General features: G+C 46.9%; 1 pseudogene across 1 annotated transcript; it reads right to left on the bottom strand.

Annotated features, from left to right (window-relative positions):
* Positions 1–2,158: 2,158 nt before the first annotated feature.
* On the bottom strand, positions 2,159–24,071 carry LOC309974865 (peptidyl-prolyl cis-trans isomerase E-like; annotated as a pseudogene). Its single transcript has 10 exons — positions 24,023–24,071; positions 23,045–23,143; positions 21,185–21,228; positions 20,287–20,313; positions 16,699–16,780; positions 16,053–16,144; positions 13,130–13,253; positions 7,379–7,562; positions 2,432–2,572; positions 2,159–2,227 (listed from the first exon to the last, which is right to left on the bottom strand). The product of its transcript is annotated as a peptidyl-prolyl cis-trans isomerase E-like (transcript).
* Between the last annotated feature and the right edge of the window lie 487 nt (positions 24,072–24,558).

Below are 24,558 nucleotides of genomic sequence, written 5' to 3'. Positions count from 1 at the left end.
GGGGTTTGTCTCCTCACTGGGAAGCCTTGAGCGAGCATTTGGCCCTCTTTAAAAAAAAAAATAAAAAGTTTTTCTCACTTAAGAAAATATTACGTGTGTGTCGGGGACAGTCTTAAAAATCAAAAGCAGAATACAAACACACACAATCTCACCACGTGGAGACAACCGGGGTTAATAATTCCTTCCAGGCTTCTTTCCTTAGCACACTCCTGTCGGTCTCCTTATATAATATATGGGTATTCTACAAAGTTAGGATCGTACTCTATGCGCTGCTTGGTGATCTGAATTATTCAATCTATGACATATTTTGAACATTTCTGTTATTAAATATTCTCTGGAAACAGTTTGCAGTAGCACTCCATCCCTTGACTTCTGCCTTAGTTTTGTCACTTACAAACCAGGGCTCACTATTCCTTCCCCGGAGGGCAGGTGTGCGGCCCCCCGATCCTGTCACCTGCAGCCCTGGCCCAGCATCGGGAAGGCAGGGAGCCAGGGCACGGCCACCAGGCTGGCCATTAGCCCAGAACACCTGGACTAGGAACCTCAGGTCTGAGGCTTAGGTCACCACCTGCACAAGGGTCACAGGTGATGACCATGCAGTAGTTTCTGGGGAAGCCCTTACACAGGACAGGGTGAGCAATCGGCCCCTGATGATCCCCCAACCAGCCTCTCTGGCCAGTCCACTGGTCCCCACTTCCCAGGGCCATCAGGGAGGTCCAGTGACGAAGTCCCCCTGCCCCCACCCTGCCCTTGTTTCACAAGGGCTTTGTGACCAGTCTTCCCTCCTGGGGCCTCAGGCCAGCCTGCTCCCCATCCCCACATCATCCCTAGGGCCAGCCATGCTGACTCTGAGTACTTCACACACGTTCCCTTGTCTCTTGGACATCACACCAGCCCCGAGTGGCCGGCATTCTCCTGGCCTCACTGCTGCGTGTTCTGACAGCCACAGCTGGCCACCAGTGAGAGGGACACCTCTGTTAAGTAGTGAGGGCGCCAGCCAGGAATACTGCAGCAGTGGACCCCAGCCAGCCCAAGGGGATGAAGCCCCACCTGAAGGCAGAGAGCCAGGCTGGCACAGGGCGGCAGAGGGAGGCCTGGCCTCCATCCCTCCGCAGGAACTGACCTGGGGGCACTGGGGCCAGCAGGCTGCCCCACCCCACCCCCGGCTCAACCTGATCTCAGCCCAAAATGAGACAAAGGCTGAGGGAACCAGCCCAGCACAGCAGTTTCTGAATGCTGAGACTCGATCCAGACAGCCACTCGCAGGCGGCAGGGGAGCAGGTGGCAGCCCTGGGCAAGGTTTCTGGTGACTGAGCACCTGACGGGGCTCAGCCTCGGCACAGCGGGTTGCTGCGAGGTGGCCTGGCTGGTGTGGGTGACAGGCGAGCCTAGAGCAAGTGACAGACCGCAGCATCGGAGCGCAACTTCCAGGTGGGACTGTGGGCAGGGCAGGAACCACCTCTGGCTTCTTGTATCTCCCCGGCACCAAGCTCACGGCCTGGCAAAAGAAAGGTCCTGGACTCTGCTGTAATACAATTCTGACTGTTGGTTCACCGAATGAACAATAAGTGAACGGGCCGCTGAGACGGACCACTGTGCCCATTAGACTCAAGACCAGCAGGTGTGAGGGCAGGAACGGGGCCTGGCTCAGCCACCTCGCCCGCCTGGCAGCAGGTCAGAGACAGGACACAGAGGCACCGCTGCAGCAGCTCTGACCTCAGCTGCCCTGCAGGTCTGGCAAGGGTGTGCCTTCTGGGCCAGCCTGGAGAGGAAGGAAGCAGCACGGGAGGGACTACGGTCTGTCATCCATTGCAGCAGGACAGGTCAGTCACAGGCGCAACCTCTGAAAACACCTGGGACCTGGCTGCGTGGCAGCAGTACGAGAACTAGGATTAATTTTACCGGAAGACACAGCCAAGATCCACACAGGCGGGCCCAGGAGAGGCCCTGGCCTGGAAAGGGCACGCACAGCCGTCCACCATGGGGAGGGCAGCACCCTGGCCCACGGCCCCACTTGGGGAAGAGCCAGAGGCGGCCCAGGCCGTGCCTGCAGAGGAGCTGCCCCACGCTGACCCCAAGGAAGGGCCAGGACACAAAGCCCTGCTTGCTGCAAACGGGACACCTTGCCTGCCGGTTCCCTGGGCCGACAGCTGCCCTCTCACACGTACTCCCCACAGTCGGAGATGATGACCTTCTGCTTGGGTTTCCCGTCCTTGCTGCCCTGGGCCTTTGCAGGCAAAACAGAAGAGGAGGAATCAGGGGAGGGAGGGAGGGTGGAGAGGAAAGGGCAGCTCAGGATACCCGCCCCACCCCGCCCCCTGCCCCCACCCCCTCCAGCAGCAGCAGCCGTGGCCTCTCTCTCCAGGCCCCGGAGCCCCCGCTCCTGCCCTCCCACACGGCTGTGTGTCGGGGGGCCCGGGCGGCTGCCCACCTCAATCTGCCGCAAGACGTCCAGGCCTTCCGTGATCTCCCCAAATACCACGTGCTTGCCATCCAGCCAATCCGTCTTATCACGTCAGGAAGAACTGGGAGCCATTGGTGTTTGGGCCAGAGTTGGCCATGGAGAGCAGGCCTGGGGGAGAGAACGACCACATCGACCTCCTCCACCCTGCTCCCAGCCCTCAGGACGTCTGGTAGTAGAGGGAGGAGCGTAAATGCTGCTGGGATGTCTGGCCCTCAGAGGATGTCTGTGCACACTGCTGTCAGCCTTTCAGACAGGCAGGCTCAGACTCTGGGATGTACAGAGTCTTGGATGCCTTGTCTTCCACTCAACTGATAGTCAATGAAACGCTAAGCATGGTTGTTTCAATCATTTTATACTAGTTTGTCCTTTCATTAATTCATTCAACAAATACTTATTACTTCATAACCAGGCACCTGTTGAACCCTGGGGACACTGGTCCCAGGCCTGGTGGAGCCCATAGTCTAGCGGAAAAGAGTCACTCACAAGTTAAATATTGATTCATCTCAGGAATGCAAGCTTGGTTTAATATCCAGAAACCAATGTAATAAACCGTATCAATAGAATAAAGAACAAAACCCACGTAATAATCTCAATAGACGCAGGAAAAAAATCCAACACCTTTTCATGATAAGAACACCCAACAAACGAGGAATAAAAGGGAACTTCCTTAATCTGATAAAGGATATCTACAAAAAAACACATAGTTTTCCAATTCTAGGTATATACTTAAGAGAAATAAATACACATGCCCACACAAAAACCTATATATGAATGTTCACAGCAGCATCATAATAGCCAAAAATTAGAAACAACCCAAATGTCCATCAACTTATGAATACACTGTGGTATACCCATAAGTGGAATATTAATTGGCAAGAAAAAAAGAATGAAATACTGATACACACTATATTGTAGATGAACATTTTTTAAAACATTATGCTAAATGAAAGAAGCCAGTCACAAAAGCCTACAATTTTATGATTCTGTTTACCTGAAATGCCCATCATAGGCAAATCCACAAAGAAGATCAGTGTTTGCCTAGGGCTGGGGGACACGGGGATCAGGGAATGACTGCTAAAGAGTGCTAATGTTTTCGGAGGTGATGAAAACATTCTAAAATTACATGTGGCGATGGCTACATGACTGTGTGAATTCATTAGAAACCACTGAAATGTACACTTTATTTTTATTTTTTGGCCACACCATGCAGCATGCGGGATCTTAGTTCTCCAACCAGGGATCGAACTCACACACCCTGCATTGGGAGCGCGGAGTCTTTAACCACTGGACCGCCAGGGAAGTCCCGAAATGTATACTTTAAATGGGTGAACTGAATGGTATGTGAATTCTATCTCAGTGAAACTGTTAAAAAATAAAGATAATTATGCTCTGAAATAGTGAAGCCTAGTGGCAGAGATGTTTGCTCAGTGAATGAGAGCACAAAAGACAGTCACCTCAGACAGACACACACACACTGGTGACAGTATCACAGAAGGCTTTCTGGAGGAAGTGACGTCCGAGTTTAGTCTAAAAGGCCCAGGTTTGGCAGGGGCTGATGGAGTGTAGCATGAGGAGCTGCAGTTCATCTGTGGCAATAAGAAACTCCACCCCTTGTGGCTGGGCCTCTAAAACGTGTGCTCCCTTCAAATGGGGACTGAGTCCCACTCTGCTTTCAGGCCGGAGTTGATCAGGGTGCCTGACACATAATGGACTGGCCCTGTGAATATCTATTTTAAATATTTAAATATTTGCCGCAGGTTTACTATGTGTCAGACACTGCTCCAGAATACAATGGTGAACAAGAAAGACTAAGTCCCGCCCTCATGAGGCTGACATTCTCAGGAGAAATAAGACAATACTTAAGTAAAAGAGTAAATTTATAATATGATTTCAGGTAACCAGTGCGTGAAGAAAAATGAAGCTGATTAAAAAGAAGAGCAAGATGGTAGGAAAGCCCATTTTAGAGAGGCAAGGGCAGGCTTCTTGGGCTAGACGACCTGTGGGCGATGCCCAGAGGACATGAGGGGTGAAGCCTGTGGGTGCTGGAGGAGGAAGCCTCCAGGAGAGGAGCCAGCACCTGCCACGGCCCTGTGGGGAGTGAGCTCTGGGTGTCTGAGGAACAGCCAGACTGCAGTGGGGGCAGAGAGGGTGAGCAGCACAGTCCATGAGCTTGGAGAGGGGCCAGGACGCAGGGCAACCGGCCTGTAGGACCAGATGCTACACGAGATGCGCCACGGGGGGGCTGTCAGCAGGAGAGCAATGTGATGAGGGTTACTCTTAAAAGGACTGCTCTGACCACCTTGCAGAGATTAGACTCTGCGGGGGAAGAGGCAAGAGTGGAAGGAGGGAGACGAGCTCGGGGACGCTGGTGGTGGTAGAGGAAGGTGAAGAGCAGCTGCACCAGGAGGTGAACTGAAGACAGATGGACCTGCCATCCAGGCAACAGAGGAGGGGGGCAAGGATGAGTCCTAAGCTTCTGACCAAGCAGCCGGGTAGATGGTGGCTGAAACAGGGGAGTTGAGGAGGGAGCGCTCGGGGGTGAAGAGCAAGAGCTGCTTGGGCACGTGAGGTCTGTGACCCCGCTGGGATGTCCAGGGAAGACAGCGGGAGAGCAGCAGCGAGACATACACGGGGGTGAGATAAATTCAGCAGACATGAGGGAAAGCCCCGGGACGGGACAGGATTGTCTAGGGCAGTGACTCTAAATAGGGTAATGCTGCCCCCTCGAGGCTATTTGGAAAGTTCAAGGCATGGTTTTGGTTGTCAGTAATACTGGGGAGGAAGCAGGCATGTCCTGCAATGTCCCACCTAATGAAGAATTATTCTAAATCCTCTTAGACTTTCAGTGCCCAGACAAACATTCATGCAGATGACAAATATCTGTTTATGATGATCTAAGCCTAGAACCTAACTCCATTTTACATGTAAATCCAAAGATTTATTATGTAGAATTTTTTCAGAAATGGACCTATCACATAAACTGAGGGAATAGTCACATTTTTTTTGTTCAGAATATTACCAAGAGATTTTCACTGTTTCAGAAAATCATGTTGCCGTGACTCTGGTGACATGACATGCCAGTGTCAGTCAGTCCATGTTGCTAACCTGCTCCAGGCAGAAGTTCATGTGTTTAAATATTGCATACATGCAGTTGTGTCCAAGCATCTAAATACCAAAATGCATATTATTTTATTCTAAATTACTTTCCTTTATGTTATAATACTACTTTTTAAAAATTAGGTATTGGCAGGATATATTAGCTGTGACTTTCATTTCAGCATATAGTGAAGTATCAGTTCTTAGAGGTGGGCACGAGAACCGTTAAGTAAAGAGTAAGTGTAGACAGAGAAGAAAAACCAGGGCTGAGCTTTGAGTCCCTCTAGCAACTTGGAGGTGGGGAGGAGGAGAAAGGAAAGGGGACTGAAGACGAGCAGCCTATGAGGCACAAAGAGAACGGAAGATGAGGTGTTCTGCCAGCAAGTGAAGAAAGGGGTTCAGGAAGGGCGTGATTCATAGTATCAAGTGCTACTGAGAGGTGGAAAAAGAGGGCCGAGGCTTGGCTGCTGGCAAGATGGAGGCTGTTGGCATATTCAACAAGAGCAAGGCGTGGTGGGGAAGGAAGTCTCACTGGAGGGGGCTGAGGAAAGAAACAGAAGCCATGAGCTTACACAACTCTTAAGAAGTTTTGCTAAAAAGGGACCAGAGAATTAATGTGGCAGCTGGAGGGGGAACACAGGGTCGAGGGAGAGTTATTTTATTTCTTTAAAGGCTGGCAGCACTGCAGCATGAGGGGGACTGGAGGAGGCAGTAAAGGGAGGGGAGGACCCAGGGTCTGATGGGAACTGAGAAGAGAGGACAGCAGATCTTTCTCATTGTTCCTACTGCTCAGTGAGACAAGAAGCAAGATCATTAGCTGGGAGGGAGAGTGGAGGGGGCAACGCTGGAGATCTGAGGATCGAGGAAAAGGAGTGTTTTCTTCTCAGACTGCGGATGAGGATCAATCAGCGATCTGCGAGGACTGCTGGGCTGTGCTCCTCAACCTGAAGGGGACCCGGTGCGTGGGCACATGGGAGTTTTGTACCAGGCGAGCAGGAGAGAGCAAGCAAAAGGCAGTGTAGCTGGAAGGCAAGAGTGAGGGAAGCACAGCTGGTGACGGAGCCCGGGAAATGAGGAGGCAGACGCAAACAAACGTCAGTGTTTTGGGGGTGGGGGAGGGGAGGGGTTGGACCACGACTGTGTGAGCAGATGATTCATTTCAACTATAAATATCTCAGAAAGGACATTACTGTGACCACGATGAAACCTGAATATGCACTGTAGGTGACAGTATTGTATCAGTGTTAATTTTCTGCTTTTGATAACTATATATTGTGGTAATACTAAAAATGCCCTTGTTCTTAGGAAATAACACAATGAGGTATTTAGTGGTGAAAGTGTGTGAGGTCTCTGACTTACTCTCAAATGGCTGCTCCCAAATAGACATTGTCTATAAATATATACAGAAAGAGACTAGAATAAGTGGGGAATGATGGTCACCAGCAAACAACTGGTGATGTGGGTGAACGGCATATAAAGGTTTACAGGCAGGGGCTCCTTGTTCTGTTCTGGTAAATTTTTGGTAAACTTGAAATTATATAAAATAAAAAGTTACAAAAACAGTAACAACACATCATTGTAGCAGCAGGACCAGGCTATATGCCTTTTCCTCTTAAAAGGAGGCAAGCATGAACTTGAGTAAGTCAAAATAAAAAACAAAAAAACCTTTAGAAGCCTAAAGCTCTAGTCAGGCTGAATGCCTCTCCTCCGTTCACTGGGTGGCAGTCTGGAGACCAGAACCACAGCCCATCACTCCCCCCGCACAGTCACCTGGCCCCAGCCCGGCCCGCCGATCACCACCCACCGATGGGGTCCCACCTGGTCCCATGTGTTTGAGGATGAAGTTTTCATCATCAAACTTTCCCATAGATAGACTTGCCCCTGGTGCTGCTGTGGTTGGTGAAATCGCCGCCCTGGCACATGACCTGGGGGATGATGCGGTGGAAGCTGCTGCCCTTGAAGCCAAAGCCCTTCTCATGGGTGCACAGGCAGCGGAAATTCTCTGGGGCCGAGAAAGGAAAAGGTGCTGGGGTTAAAAATATCTAACTGGAGAGTTAAACCTCCAGCTCTCAGAATCTGAGAAAGTATATTACCTTCACTTGAAGTAAACGTTTACTAGTGGTGTAGCACACAAAGAGACTGAACAGACCAGGGGAATAGAACAGACAGTCCAGAAACAGACCAAGGTACATATAATTCAGTATTTCATAAAAGTTGTCATCTTAAAATCGTTGGGGCAAAAATGGACATTTTCTAAAATGGTGCTGGGACATATGAACAAACATTTGAAAAAAGGTGAAGCTGGATTTACAACTTACCTCACTGCAAGAATAAACTCCAAATGGATCAGATATCTAAATGTAAAGAAAAAATTAATTATCGGTACTAGAGGACAACGTGGGTTGGATTCTTCTATAACCTGGGTGTAAGGAAGGACTTTCCAACTATCACTCAAAACGCAGGGGCAATTAAAAAAAAAAATTCAACAACTTTTGCATGGCAAGAAAACTATAAACAAAGTAAAAACAACAACAAAAAATGACAAACTGGGAGAAATATTCATTGGCAACGTATATCACAGAAAATCTAATATCCCCATATATGAGGAATTCTTAAAAAGTGGAAGGAAAAACAAGATCAAACTTAACAGAAAAAGTGACAGAAGACATAAAAAAATCATTTTGGGGGGACAGTTTTTGTTATAAGTCATTAAATATATAAAAAGATATTCTTTGACAACCATAATAAGAAAAACATAAATTAAAACTATCAATACTTTGAGACACCATTTCTTGCCTATCAGACTAGCCAAAATTCAAAAACTTAAAAACACAATCTGTGAGTGAAGCCAGGGAAACAGGTATTCCCACACATTACTAGAGGGAATGCAAAATGGTACCTCTTTGTAGGAGAATTTGGCAATATCTAACAAAACTACTTGTGCATTTACCCTTTGACCCAGTAACCCTACTTTTAGGAATGACCCTGAAGATACACCTCCAACGATATGAAATCCACAGACACATTATCTGTAACCGCAGTATAATGCAAACAACCTAAATGCCCAAGCACCAGAATCTTGTTGAATAAACTATGGTATGTCCACCTTGTGAAGTATTATGAACAAGAATAGGAGATCTCTGTGAACTGAGTGATTTCCAGGATATGCTGTTTAGTGAAAAAAGCAAAGTGCAAAAGAGAATACACAATATGCTACATGCTGTGAAAGAAGGAAGGAAATAAGGAAATACTCCTATATCTGTTCATTTTTGCAAAAGGAAACAAAAGGAGGATCAACCAGGAACTAATGAAATTGGTTACTCATAGAAGGTGGGTGGGAATAGGGGCAGAGGGAGTGGGAGGGAGTGACACAACTCCATGTGTGCCTCTTGGTATAGTTTTGATTTCTGAAGCCTGTCAGTGTTTATTCAAAAAATAAAACTAAATCAATAAGGCCGGGGGTGGGGGTGGAACCCCTAAAACGGAACACAAAGAGAAACAAGTGAGAACTTAAGTTAAATGGATAACTTAGCCATACAGAAGAAAGGAATCTAAGAACTCTTTGAACACAGTATTTGGACCCTTTACAGACTGAAGAAAAAGAACTGCAAAAAAACTGTTTGTTGGTAGTGGTACAAATGTAGCAATTCTGAAACTATTTTGTACTGTAGGATTGAATAGTATGTGAATATACTGATGTTATTGGGAGCCAAGGCTCTCGCTGTGGGAGAAAGGTGATATAAATATGTAGTATTAGACAGAAATTAGAGTATCAGTATGAATTCATGACTTAAAGATATACATACACACACACACACACACACACACTTCCTACTGAAAGGCTGAAAGGGCCTAGGCTCAGTGACACCCCAGAAGCAGTGTACCTACTCAGGATCCAGATCTTGATTTCTAATTATTATTTCCTACTAAAAGGAACAGGAGCTTCTTGGAGAAATGGCTGATTCCAGGGTCAGAGCAGAGACAGTACCAGATAAGCCCAGATCTTTTTATCGTACCAGAAAGTAAGGAAATGCTCAAAAAATGAGCGTCAAATGGATATGATATAGGAGCAGACTTGAGGGGGCTCCTGATGGCCAAACTTAGGACAGTCTGAGCAACTGACAAGTGAGTGAGTGTAATGGGGTAGAACATGAATAAAAAGACTCATGAGTGCACACTAACACACGGACCTACTAACGCAAAACAAATAAAGGGGAAGGAAGAAGAGAAAGCTCTTATTCATAGCAGATGGCTAATTAGAATAACTGTAGAAATGCTAATGTTTTTAATACAGAGGGAGCAATAATTAGAAAATTACCATCACGGTAATAATTGACTTAGTCTAGAATCAAAACCAGAATACCAAAAATCACAAGGTAAAAAGTCTTAAAGTGTCTCCTTAAAAATCACTTATCAATTACAAAGGGGAATAAAAGTACCTTGTGAGTGGGAAAAACTGGCAGACACAACCTTAACCAAGTAACCCTCACCAGTAATGGAAAAATCGACATTAGTGACAGGGAGACAGACATGCCACTTCTGGAGTACTGCAAAGAATACCAAAAATAACCTGAATCTAATGAGGAAACAAACTCAAATGAGGAACATTCTATAAAACAACTGGCCTGGAGTCTTCAAAAATGACAATGTCATAAAAGACAAAGGCTGAGGAACAGTTCCAGATTAAAGGAGATTAAACCGACACAACAAACACAGTGCATGATTCTAGATTAGGGGGAGAAAGGTTTCTATGAAGGACGGTATTAGGATATCAGAAATGATATCCTGGGGACTTCCCTGGCGGTCCAGTGGTTAACACTCCGTGCTTCCAGTGCAGGGGGCACAGGTTTGATCCCTGGTCGGGGAACTAAGATCCTGCATGCTGAATGGCTCGGCCAAAAAAAAAAAAAAAAAAGATTTCCTGTAAGGACAGCCCTAAATCAGTGCTCATTAGCGAGTGCTATGTCCCTGGGGGTCCAGGAACCAAGAAGTAGAAGCTGGAGTGGTCCTGGTTACCATCACTCCTGTTACTTTCCATCCCTGCAACTCAAGCCTCTGTGGGTCTAGAGGTCCTGGTTCCTAGTGGGCACACCTTCACCAGTGGAGACAACCAGACTCCCATTACACTTTAAGCTATGCCACTGGGTGATCACTTCAGGCTCCTTGTGCCAGGTGACAAGCAGGTAAGAAAAGGAGTCATCATCTTGGCGAGATTCTTGACCTTGGTCTTTAGGAGGTAGGTCTGCTGTTACACAACAGGTCTGGTCAGAATATGTTTGGGGGACCCATGGGACCTCTCTTGTACTCCCCTGCCCAATCTTGATGGGCAGCCATGGCCTGGGAAGGGCACAATGACCAGGAGCTCAAATCCCCTTGGATAAAGGTCTAGCTCACCTCATCAGGTAAGCCATGTAGACAAGCAGAGAAGCCAGCTGAGGTGAGGGTGAGAGGAATCTGGAATAAAGTAGAGGAGGGAGATGACAAGTATCGTTTGTGGTTCTGAGACCAAGAGCAGCAATGGGATTATAGTTCCATTAACATTCCTCTAGAAATTTCCCCAGAAAAAGAGACCAACCAGAGTCCTGGAGGAGCCGTTCCCAGGTGAAGTAAGCGGATCTGAGTTGCGAGATGGGTGGACTGCAATGGATGCTGCGGTTAAGCCCACAGATCCTCTCCAAGACCAAGACCTGCATTCCCTCACCCCCTCACCTCCCAGGAGTGTTGGATGCTACCAGCCCCAGGATGGGTCCCATCCAGGAAATGCCTTTGGCCAGAGAGAGCTGCCTCACCACTCCTGGGAATCAGCCAGAATTCATGACTGGTCCATATGGGGGTACAAAAGCCTGGCCCCCTGGCCTAAAATTCAGAGCTGGACATTCTGGAGGGATATCCAAGCTCCCAAACTCCCCATGGGATCAGCTGAGGTCTCTGTGTGACTGCAAGGCTGGTCAATTACTCTATTTTTGCCCCATCTACTCCACTCATTCTCTTACAGAAGTTGTTCCTGAGATCACTCCCCAATAAACTTCCTGCGTCCACCTCTCCATGAGTCTGTTTCCCAGAAAAACTGACCTGTAACAGCCAAAAACTGAGAAAAATCAAGTAGCAGCGACATGAATATATTTTTCAGAGACAGAGCAAGAAAAGTCAAAATGCTCACCTAAAGGCGAAGAAGGCTGCCTCTGGCAGGGCAGGAAAATGACGGTGGGGCAGAAGAATGTCATGCTTGCAACAAACTCCAGAGAACAATTTTCCTTAAACTGTATGCAATTATGACTTTGACAAGCATTAAAAAAAAAAGCTAGATTGAAACAAACAAAAACAGGATCATGGGTAAAAAGAATAATTTTGAATATTTAAGGAAATAGGCAACGTACAACAACTGTCAATAGTAGTTACCTCTGTGAGATGGGCTGGAGATAGTGAGGAGAAAAATTTTAGCTTTTAATTTATAACTTAAAAATTGTAACCTTCCAGGGGGGAAACCTGGCAGAGATCTCCTTAACCAAGTGGTCAAAGTTAACATCACAAACATTGGAACTGACCTCGAGTACTTCCTCATATGATGCACTAACAAGGGAACAACGTTCTTCTGAGGTATTCCTGCCGAAACACATAATCTAAATCTAATCATGCGGAAGTACCAGGCAAAGACAGACCGAGAAACAATCTTAGAAACAACTGGCCTGTCTCTTCAAAGATGTCAAGATCAAGAAAGACAATAAAAAACTGAGAAACTGTTAGAAATAAAAGGAGACTAAAGAGACCCCCCCCACACTAAATGCAATGTGTGACTCCTTGTCAAGGAACAGAAATTGTTAACATTACTATAAAGAACAATATTGGGATAAGTGATGAAATTTGAAAATGACCTGAAGATTAGTTAATAGTGTTATACTGATGTTAAATTTCCTGATTTTGATAGCTGTACTATGATTATGTAAGAGAATATTCTTGTTCTTAGGAAATTCTGAAGAATGATGTATGTCTTCAACTTCTTCTCAACTAGTATGGGGGTAAAAAAAATATACGTATGTATGTATGTATATAAACAAAATGATAAAGCGTAAGGACAAAAAAGTAAATTAATCAACAGTTAAAGGATACATGAGAGTTCTTTGTACTATTCGTATAGAATTCTTATTCTATCTGTAAGTTTGAAAATATATCAAAACAAAATTATTTTTAAAAACCCCAATAAAATCAAATGGGAGAGTAATTAAAACAAATCACAAAACTTTCAACTGCTTACTCTTTCTAACAGTCCTAAGCCTTTATGGAATTTCAAAAATGCCTGTTCTGGGAGTTCCCTGGCGGTCCAGTGGTTAGGACTCCATGCTTCCACTGCAGGGGGCACACGTCCAATCCCTGGTCAGGGAACTAAGATCCCACAAGCCATGTGGCGTGGCAAAAAAAAGAAAGAAAAGCCTGTTCTGCCTCATTTGTCACTAGATGCTGAGATCTAAGATGCCTGAGATAGACTCAGGTAGAAATAGTCAAGGGCCCAGGAGTCCAGGCAGCTTCCTCAGCCACTAGCTTCCCGGCCATCCTGACCGGAGTCCTGCTCACCTGCTGTCATGGGAACGACGTCTGAACGCAGGAGCATCTGGATGCGGCCGGCTGGCTTGTTCCCAATCTTGATGTCCATGTACACCTGAGGGTTTAATTGGGCCTTTTTTACAGCGGGCTCTCCCTAGATGCAGGAGAAATGGCCAGGTTAGAGAGAACAGCCTGACTCCCCGACTAGGAGAGCGAGTGTTCTTCTGAAGACACCCCAGAACCCACTGCAGTGAACGGGCTGAGCAAGGCACCGACAGGAAAGGCCTTGGGCCCTGATGGGGCTGCAGAAGGTGGAGGCCATGGCCACGGCCCCCAGCCGGACACCCAGTGACAGGAGACCTCAGCACTGTCTACCCGGAGCCCCACCCCTCAGGCATTTTATCTCATCTCACTCCCTCAGACACGTCAGCTCGCTTCGCCTTCACTCTCCCCTGCAGTCACAGAACAACGCTTTTCTGGCTCAAAACACAAAACTCTCAACAACTTCAACTTCCAGTTCAAGCCCAACCACCTTAGTCAGTTAAACGGACCCACTTCTGCAACACCACCCCCTTCCTCTGTGCTTAGCGCTGCATATCCACAGGCTGGCTGCAGTGGAAGCAAGGAGGGCCGAAGTGCTCAGAAAGGAGACAGTGGAGGAAGTTGGGCCTTGCTTAGTGCTCCAAATGGACAAGGCTAATTAGACGATAAAACATTCAATAGAAACCTTCCCACCTGTTTGACAGAGAAAACTCTACTGTCTCTGTCTGACCTCTTTGTAGTGTGGATTAGGTCAACACGTAGGTATAAGCTCTCAGGCCAATCCCTAGGTTATTAAATAAGATAGGGCTTCTGCCCTTGAAGGACTGGCTACTCAGTGAGGGAGGGGCAGCCACAACTGTGAGAGGCACACAGATCCTAGAGCCCCACAGCCTTGGTTCAAACCTCAGCCCCACCACTTCTGAGCTATGTAACGTCCACAAGTTATTCGACCTCACTGTGCCCTAGTTTCGTCACCTAGACTTGGGAATAATAATAGTACTTACCTCAAAGGACTGCCAATAGGATTAAATATTTGTAAAGCCATTAGTGCCCGGCAAAGAGTAAGCAATATTTAAAATACGTTAAATAGGGCTTCCCTGGTGGCGCGGTGGTTGAGAATCTGCCTGCTAATGTAGGGGACACGGGTTCAAGCCCTGGTCTGGGAGGATCCCACATGTCACGGAGCAACTAGGCCCGTGAGCCACAACTACTGAGCCTGTGTGTCTGGAGCCTGTGCTCCGCAACAAGAGAGGCCGTGATAGTGAGAGGCCCACGCACCGTGATGAAGAGTGGCCCTCGCTTGCCACAACCAGAGAAAGCCCTCTCACAGAAACGAAGACCCAACACAGACAAAAAAAAATAAATAATTTTTAAAATAAATAAATACTCCTGTTCTCTGTTTAAAAATAATAATAATAAAATAAAATAAAATACGTTAAATAAGTAATGTCAAAACAATGCAGTAAATGCTAGGATAGTGGGTCCCATGGAAGCCCAGAGGCCATGCAAGCCCAGAAGGGAGGGATGAAAGGTGAGTAGGAATTAGCCAGATTATGTTGGAAAGGTCATTTTAGGCAAAGGAACTGCTTATGCAAAAACACAAGAGATTCGGAAACTCCCTGGCGGTCCAGTGGTTAGGATGCCGCGCTTTCAGTGTCGAGGGAGCAGGCTCAGTCCCTGGTCTGGGAACTAAGATCCCGCAAGCCACGCAGCGTGGCCCAATTTAAAAAAACAAAACAACACATGAGATTTGTAGGTAACTATAAATTTGTAGATAACTACAGATTTATAGGTAACTATAGTCTCTTGTTTCCTAGAATGTAAAATGGGGCTACAATATAAAGAGATGAGCAGGGTCAGAACATGGAGAGCCCTTCTGTGCCTCTGATGTAGCCCAGACTCAATCCTATACATGAGGGAGGTCCTTAAAATGCTTGTGGAGAGCAATTATCCTCAGATCCATCCTTCAGAAAGCTCCTCCTGGCTACTCAGATCAGGAGGAAGCAGGCCTGCGACAGAGACCAGTTAGGAAGCTACTATCATTATTCACAGGACAGAAGATGGAGGCTAAACCAAGATAATGTAGTAGGAACAAACAGGAGAGGCAAGAGTCAGGAAGACTTAAAAGCTAAAATAAGCAGAATATGGCAACGCATCATGTGTGAATTAAAATAAACTGAAGCTTCTGGTTTGAGTGACCAGAAGGCAGCAAAATTAGCTAAAATCAGGCACTCAGGGAGACCAGAGTGAAAGGAAAGAGGAAATCCACCTGGGATGTGCTTTGTTTATTTATGGTGACTGTGAGACATTCAGGCAGAAGTATGTGAAACCCAGGAGAGAGGTCAGGGCTAGGACTAGAGATAAAGAAATCACCAGAACCCTGCCTGAGTGGCTGCGATAATCTCAGACAAGGGACAAAAGTGGCTGAAATGCACAAGGACATTGTGGAGAAAGGAGGCGAGCGCTACGGAAGGAACTCAGAGAAACACCACTGTGGAAAGGGTGGACAGGGGAGGAGCCCCTGTATTATTCTGAGGAGCAAGGGTCAAGGTGTGTGTCAGAAGCAGGAGAAAGCGCCCAGGCGTGGGGAGCCCTGGGCCTGGGGAAGGGCCTCTGTGGAATCAGGGTAGGAGCAGGAAGACAGGGAGTCTGGAGCCAAAGTCTTCAGTGATGGAGCGGGCAAGGTCGGTGGATGACGGGTACTGGTGGTGTCCTCTGTCATCTGAGATGCCCCCTCGTTGAACAGCCGTCACAAATCGACACCAAGCACACATAAGGCATTTCTCACCCAGTGCCCTACAAGGACAAGACACCCACACTTTCTCCATTCAATTCCCCCAACACCATCCACAGCAGAAGTGTGCTGGGTGCAGAGTGCCAGCCTCTCTGGAAGCGCAGCCTGCAATCTCACCTCCTGGGTTTCCACTTTGGGAGGCTCTGACCCTTCTTCCTCTTTCCTCTCTTCAAGAGTCTTCCTAGAAAACATTTTCAACCAGTCATCATCTGACAAAAATGAAAGGAAAGAATCAAACAGATGTTAAGAAACTCAAGCTATCAGCCAACTGCTCATTAGCCACGTCCAAGTCTTTGCTGCTTTGGTCAGCACTACGTGGATGCATAAAGTGGACTCACTACATGGACACACTACGTGGCTCTCACAGGCCATAGAAAATAAGTTACATCTTAGGAACCCCCCAGGGCAATGAAAGCTGTCACTGGGAAATGTCAGGCCTTCAAGTCCAGCTCTTAGCACAGGTGGGTGAGAATAAGGAGGAAGGACTCAGCCGTGTCAAAAGGGAAGTCCCAGCCCTTGTCAAGGCTGGAAGGGCACAGTCTATGTCTATGTCCCAAAGCAACACTTTCATGGGGACAAGGCCTCCAGCTTTCTGAGAAACTCAAACTCTTTATTTCCTTGGAGGTGCTGCATTCTCTTCTCTACTCTACACCACTCTACTCATGTACACATTACCCCACAGCAGGAAGTAAGACAGAGATAAAAATGCAACAGAGGCCACAGTTGAGGACGTGATGGGGTATCTGTGGTTGCCCCCACTCACCTGGTCTGGACAAGCCTTCCTTAATTCTCACTGCTTTGGCCAAACTGACATGGATTGTCCGCCCAAACATTTCAGATTCATTCTGAAAAGGGTGCAATACAACTCAGCTGCTTAAACCTTGTTAGGCTGAAAGAAGACCTGGCAGCCTTCCATTTACTTCTAAGAAGCCTGAGACTTGCTCATGATTAGTCCTAAGTTGGGAGCCTGCAACCCCCAATGGCCAGCTAAGCACAAAGCTCACCACAGAGGGCTTCCCTGGTGGCGCAGTGGTTGAGAATCTGCCTACCAATGTAGGGGACACGGGTTCAAGCTCTGGTCTGGGAAGATCCCACATGCCACGGAGCAACTGGGCCCGTGAGCCACAGCTACTGAGCCTGCGCGTCTGGAGCTTGTGTTCTGCAACACGAGAGGCCGCGACAATGAGAGGCCCACGCACCGCGATGAAGAGTGGCCCCCACTCGCCGCAACTAGAGAAAGCCCTCACACAGAAATGAAGACCCAACACAGCCTAAATAAATAAATTTATAAAAACCACAGAAAGCCCCTGAGCCACCACACACTTCCTCTATTTCACCACCAACAACAGAAAGGTCTGCTGGCATAATCTTTGGATCTGAGCTCAGGACTCTGAAATTAAAAGGGTAAATGCAGTTACCAAATACCTGAGTCCACCTTAAAAAGACAAGAGCAGTACTGAACTGGAAAATGATAGTATTGCTAACTGTTGAGGGGCATGTTTGATGAAAGAATGACAGAGAACATGGTAACATGGAATAATGTTTAAGAATATTTCAAAATCCAAGAATAACTGATACCAGGAAAAGGTGGGTAGACAGCTTTTTAAAAAAGGTTTGTGGGACTTCCCTCATGGTGCAGTGGTTAGGAATCTGCCTGCCAATGCAGGGGACACAGGTTCGAGCCCTGGTCTGGGAGGATCCCACATGCCGCGGAGCAACTAGGCCCGTGCGCCACAACTGCTGAGCCTGCGCTCTAGAGCCCGCGAGCCACAACTACTGAGCCCAAGTGCTTAGAGCCTGTGGTCCACAACAAGAGAGGCCACTGCAATGAGAAGCCCGGGCACCACAGCGAAGAGCAGCCCCTGCTCGCCACAACTAGAGAGGGCCAGCGCGCAACAACGAAGACCCAATGCAGCCAAAAATAAATAAATAAATTTATAAAATACTTGAAAAAAAAAAAAAGGTTTGTTTGGGGCCTTTTCATGAAAACTAAAAAAAGAAAGAAAAAAGGATTCCTTAATTTAATAAGATTTAGGTTACAATTATAGCTATGTCTTTGTTCTTAGAAACAGACAAATAAAGTACTAACTTTATTTCTAGTGATTAAGAAAAAACTGAATAATGGCATGAAATAACATCCTTATTTCACATTTAGTCATGAAGAGTGATCACAAAGGTTTTAAACAAGGGCAAAAGCATTTAAGGGTTTTTTATGCCAGGCAAACTAATGGCCTGCCCAAAGATGTCCACCTAGGGACTTCCCTGGTGGTCCAGTGGGTAAGACTCTGCTCTCCCAATGCAGGGGGCCCGGCTTCGACCCCTGGTCAGGGAACCAGATCCCACATGCATGCCGCAACTAAGAAGTCCGCATGCCACAACTAAAGATCCCACATGCTGCAACTAAACATGTCTCAATGAAGATCCCGCGTGCCGCAACTAAGACCCAGTGCAGCCTAAGTAAATAAATATTAAACAAACAAACAAAGATGTCCACCTACTCCCCAGAACCTATGAATATGTGATATTACGTGGCAAAAAGGAATTAAGGTTGCTAGTCAGCTGACCTTAAAATAAGGATATTATCCTGGATTATTCAGATGGGCCCAACGTAATCACAAGGATCCTCTAAATGTGAAGAGGGAGACAGAGGACTCTGTTTCAGAGTGATGCGCTGTGAAAAAAACTCACCCTGCCATTGCCAGCTTGAAGATAGAAGGGGCTAAGAGTCAAGGAATATAGCCATTCTCTAGAAGCTGAGAAAAAGGCAAAGAAACATTCTCCCCTATAGCCCCCAGAAGGAACACAACTCTGCCGAAATCTTCATTTTAGCTCCAAAGTGAGACTCACTTTGGACTTCTGACCTCCAGAACTGTAAGATAACACATTAGTGTTGTTTTTAAGCCACCAAATTTGTGGTAATTCAGCAACAGGAATTCAAATCCTTTTCTTTTGAAGTACCCAACCTGTCATAATCCTTCTATGGGTTTTCTCTTTCTCAGTTGTTAATTGGTTTAACTTTATGAGAGCATCACTATTCAATGGCTCAAAAAAGCCTCACATTTTTGACTAGAGCCAACTAGAGAAGTTTTCCACAATCCCTACCATACGCTTCATGAGATCCTGCCTCTTATACAAGATTCACCATTTAACCTTGCAGTCAAGTTACACTCTATTTGCAGTATATTGCCCTAGCCTACAGGTTGGCAAACTTTCTATAAAGGGCTAGATAGTAAATATTTTAGGCGTTGTGGGATACATACAGTCTCTGCTGCATGTTCTTCTTCTTCTTCTTCTTTTTTTTTTTTTTTTATGACCCTTAAAAGTATAAAAACCATTTAACTCATAGGCCATATAAAAAACAGCCTGCAGGGCTTCCCTGGTGGCACAGTGGTTGAGAGTCTGCCTGCCGATGCAGGGGACACGGGTTCGTGCCCCAGTCCGGGAAGATCCCACATGCCGCGGAGCGGCTGGGCCCGTGAGCCATGGCCACTGAGCCTGCGCATCCGGAGCCTGTGCTCCACAACGGGAGAGGCCACAACAGTGAGAGGCCCGCGTACCGCAAAAAACAAAAACAAACAAAAAAAAACAAGAAAAAAAACAGCCTGCAGAATGGATTTGGCCCATAGACTTAGTTTGCTGACTCCTGACATAGATACAAAAATGTCAGGGAGAGATTGGCCAATAAGATGGTTGACATTTATACAAATGTTAAATGGGGAGGATTTCTGAATAAGAATTAATTTTATAAGCAGCCAGTTCCTAGTGAATACTTTCAAATAACGGCAACTTCTGCTTCCTTTATAACTTTGAAACTGTGGAAACTGGAAACACAATATGTGCATCAGGGTCCCATGTAGCACCAAAACACAGCTTCAGTGAAAAGCAAGATTCTCAGCCATACCATGTTTTGTTTTTTTTTTTTTTTTTTTTTTTTGTGGTACGCGGGCCTCTCACTGTTGTGACCTCTCCCATTGCAGAGCACAGGCTCCGGACGCGCAGGCTCAGTGGCCACGGCCCACGGGCCCAGCCGCTCCGCGGCATGCAGGATCTTCCCGGACCGGGGCACGAACCCGTTTCCCCTGCATCGGCAGGCGGACTCTCAATCACTGTGCCACCAGGGAAGCCCCATACCATGTTTTTGTTTTTTTTTTTTTTTTTGCGGTACGCGGGCCTCTCACTGTTGTGGCCTCTTCCATTGCAGAGCACAGGCTCCGGATGCTCAGGCTCAGTGGCCATGGCTCACGGGCCCAGCCGCTCCGTGGCATGTGGGATCTTCCCAGACCGGGGTACGAACCCGTGTCCCCTGCATCGGCAGGCGGACTCTCAACCACTGCGCCACCAGGAAAGCCCCCATGTTTTTGATAGTTGCTTCAGCATCCTGCCAAAAGAATACAAGGAAAAAGTTGATGTGTGTAGTTCAACTCTTTGTAGCTAGCACGCAAACTAAAACTCAGTACCACAAGCTTTGGAAAAACAAGATGCTACTTCCCTTCCTACGGCCTAGATTGTATGTATTTAACAAAGAGCATGTACTAACTGCTTGTTGGAGCTGGTGGTGTAAAGATGGGTGCTCAGGTTATGGACACAGAATACACACAGGAAATAGGAAAGAGCAGTGCCAGGCCAGAAGGCTCAGGGCTCTGCAGGGCCTGTCTTTCACATTCTGACTACATGAAGGGAACTCTGAACCAGGGCTTGTGCGCATTCCTTCAACCAGAACTTCCTGTCTCTTGGCAACTGTCACCACCAAGCCACTATAGAGGGTTGAATAGTGTCCCCCCAAATTTCAGGTCTATCCAAACCTCAGGATGTGACCCTGTTTAGAAATACTCTTTGCAGATGAAATTAGTTAAGATGAGGTCATAATGAATTAGGGTGGGCCATAACTCCAATGACTAGTGTCCTTATAAGAAGAGAAGACAGAGAGATACATGCAGTGGAAAAGACCATGTGAAGACGGGGGCAGAGACTGAAGTGATGCAGTTATAAGCCAAAAAAATGCCAAGGATTGCTAGGAAGAGTCAAGGAAAGACTCCTCAGAGGGACGCGGCCCTGCCAATACCTTGATTTCAGACTTCTAGACTCCAAGTTATGAAAATAAATTTCTGTTTTTTTAAGCCACAAAGTTTGTAGTAATTTGTATGGCAGCCCCAGAAAATTACTACATCCGCTCAAATGGAGAGTGGCACCTTTTGTAACCAACGACAACAGCAACACTAGTCAAATACTAACCAGGGAAAATTTCTTACCTCTGCCAACTCAGATTCAACAAAAGCAAATCCTCGGTGCTTTTCTATAACAGCAGAAATGGGTAGTTAATATGTGGGCAATAGGAGGAAATACGCCATATCCAGATGCCATTCAAAAAGCAAAAATCTAATTTTTACATTTTTCTTGGTTTATTCAACAATGTTTCCAGAAATATTAAAGTTATTTTGTGTGTTTTAACAAACATACTAAATAGTGAACTAAGTTTTTAAATTTTGTAGTATTCAATTCTACCACTAAGAGAATGGAAGATTTAAGTTACTTTCCAAGCATTTTGGGAATCTTTGTTTACAAGACTTACAGAAAGTAGAAAAAGTTGTCGATCTGTCAATTACTCATTCCAACTGAGCATCAACTGCATACAGAGCACTGACTTCACTACCGGGTTAGGTGACTATTAAAGCACAGTGCTTGGCCTCAGGAAAAAGTTAATTTAGTTGGTGGAGAGCAAGAGCAATAGGAGTTACTCATTTCTATAACTCAGAGGTAGAAGGACCAAAAAGCCAATCTTATCCTTTCATTTAAGCATTGAGGCAATGAAGGCTCAGAGAGTTTAAGTGTCGCACAAAGTTAGTGGCAAGGCTGGGTCTAAAACTCCTATCTTAGAAAATAACAGCCAAGGATCAAATAGAAACGTGCATATAACTGTGACACCAACTGAGTGTCAACTGTGACACCAACTCACCCTGGTGAGCAGAGGCCAAGGCTCCCCTGCCGAGGCTAAGCTTGTCCGCTGCCCTCTGCTTTTTAAAAGCATAGCTGCCAGGCTTTCCTGGTGGCGCAGTGGTTAAGAATCCGCCTGCCGGGCTTCCCTGGTGGCGCAGTGGTTGAGAGTCTGCCTGCCGATGCAGGGGACGTGGGTTCGTGCCCTGGTCCGGGAAGATCCCACATGCCGTGGAGCGGCTGGGCCTGTGAGCCATGGCCGCTGAGCCTGCGCGTCCGGAGCCTGTGCTCCGCAACCGGAGAGGCCACAACAGTGAGAGGCCCGCGTACCACAAAAAAAAAAAAAGAATCCGCCTGCCAATGCAAGGGACATGGGTTCGAGCCCTGGTCCGGGAAGATCCCACATGCTGCGAAACAACTAAGCCCGTGCACCACAACTACTGAGCCTGCGCTCTGGAGCCCGCACGCCTAGAGCCCGTGCTCTGCAACAAGAGAAGCTACTGCAATTAGAAGCCTGTGCACTGAAACAAAGAGGAGCCCCCGCTCGCCACAACTAGAGAAAGCCCGTGTGGAGCAACGAAGACCCAATGCAGCCAAAAATAAATAAATAAAATTAAATTAAAAAAAAATAAAAGCATAGCTGCCAAGAAGGGAGGTCTGGTCCACAGGGACGTGGGGTGATACAACACCCAGACCTTTTAAGATTTTTCTAAGATTACCTTCCTACTGGCTCTTTTTTCTTTTTTTTTTGTATTTTATTTTTTTATACAGCAGGTTCTTATTAGTTATCCATTTTATACATATTAGTGTATACACGTCAATCCCAATCTCCCAATTCATCCCACACCCCCTCCCCCACCACTGGTTCTTACTATATGGTTTATATATTAAATGATCAGAAATCAAAGCCCCCAAATGATTCCAAGGTAGAGAAAGCCTTTCCTCAAATCCAACAAATTGTCAATCTCTGTAAATTTCAGCCCATAACCACCCCACCATCGTGGCCTTGCTGTCCTCAGAACATTTCCATCACCAAGATCACAGTCACAATGACCTAGAGAGATATCCTCCTGAACTTCAATACATACCAACCATACGCAGAATGCTCATGACTTAAAATGTCTCAAGTTCTTTTCCTGGCATTAGGCAGCTGAATATGAGTGACACTGAATAAACACCTGTTTCATAATCCAGTGGAATCTGAATATCTGTGATGTCTCCAGAAGGAATAAAAGCAGCACGAAGAATTTTGCCATCCATCTCCTCTGCCAGCCCACCTGCAAAGACACCAAGTGCTTTCTGAACCGATGTCCCCCACACTCTTGGTACGGCTGCTGTAACACCCTGTCAGCAAGACAGCCACAGGGAGGGCAAGGAGGGGTCCCTATAGTCTTTTGGGTATACAAATGACTTGTGAGGTACACTCCTCTCCCCATCCCTCTTCAGACCTACATCTAGCCCCTGGTTATTGTAAATGGGCTGACTGCTTCCAGTTTCTCTCTCTCTACACAGCCACTAGAATGACTCCAAGAAAGGGCAAATCTGATTACATCACTGTCCTGCCAAATAGTCTCCAAAAGTTGACCAATGACCACAGGACAGAATCCAAATTCTTAGCATGGCACGTAAGACTTTCAGAACTTGAGCCCTACCCACCTCTCTAGCCTCTTCTCTCCTTGCTTCCCCAATGCAAATTACTTGCCCCAAGTGCTAGACTGCTTCACCCCTCTGGGCTTTCACTCTCGCTGCTCTCCATTCAAGCAACAGCCTCTTCCAGCTTAGCTACCTGCTTAACTCCTAATCTTTCAAATCTCTGGCCCCTGTGCCTCCAGGAAGCTTGCCCTTACCTCTCTGGATGGAGTGGTCATTTCCCAAAACCCCCAACCCGCCTCTTGTTAACACTGCCATACAACAGCATCATAGAGTTCACCGACCCGCGTAGCAAGGCTATTTCCGTAATTTCCCAATTATTCTTGGAGTTCCTTTACCTAAGGGGGCAGGGCTGCAGAATTTAGGGAATGAATGAGCATGACAGTTTGGGATGCGGTCTGAGGTCACAATAACAGATCTCACTACCTCCCAGGGTCCAGGGTCAGAGGGGAAAGGGGTCTGGGCAGAGCTAGGGCCCGCAAAGCCATTAGGTCACAGATGCTCACAAGCTGAGGGGTAGACCCCCACAAGAGACCCCGGCCCAGGCTGCCACATGCCGCCTGGGGCCCTGGGTCTGCACCCAGTCCACACGGCCCCCAACTTGGACTCAGTCCGAGCCCCGCCTCAACCCCACGCCAGCTCACCCTAGTTCAGGACCCATTTGGTGGCAGCCATCTTGCTCCTCGGCTCTTCCGCCGGAAGCCGTTACCTGGGCCCCGCCTACGGCCCCACCCCCTCACCGGCTGGCACGCAGGCTCCCACACTGCTCAGGTCCCAGGAAGCTAGGTTTGGAGGGACAGTCTGACGTTAATAGAAGAAACACACATACTCGCATTAACTGCGGACATTAGAAAATAGGGGAACCTACATTAGATTGGGCCTTTACATGGGTTAAGGCGAAAGCATACCTTGAGAAAAAGGGGGAACCTGCCAAGAGGCACAAACCAGGGAACATTGAAGGGAAAGGGACTACCTGGGTAAGGCCCTGAGGAAGGACAGCCTGCTGAGTTTCAAGGAAGAAGAGGAAAAAAAAGTGTTGCTG

The sequence above is a fragment of the Leucopleurus acutus genome (genome assembly GCF_964270905.1).
Source record: "Leucopleurus acutus genome assembly, chromosome: 2".
Lineage (NCBI taxonomy): Eukaryota > Metazoa > Chordata > Mammalia > Artiodactyla > Delphinidae > Leucopleurus > Leucopleurus acutus.
The sequence above is the reverse complement of the archived record's forward strand: the minus strand, read 5'-3'. Positions and strand labels throughout refer to the sequence as shown.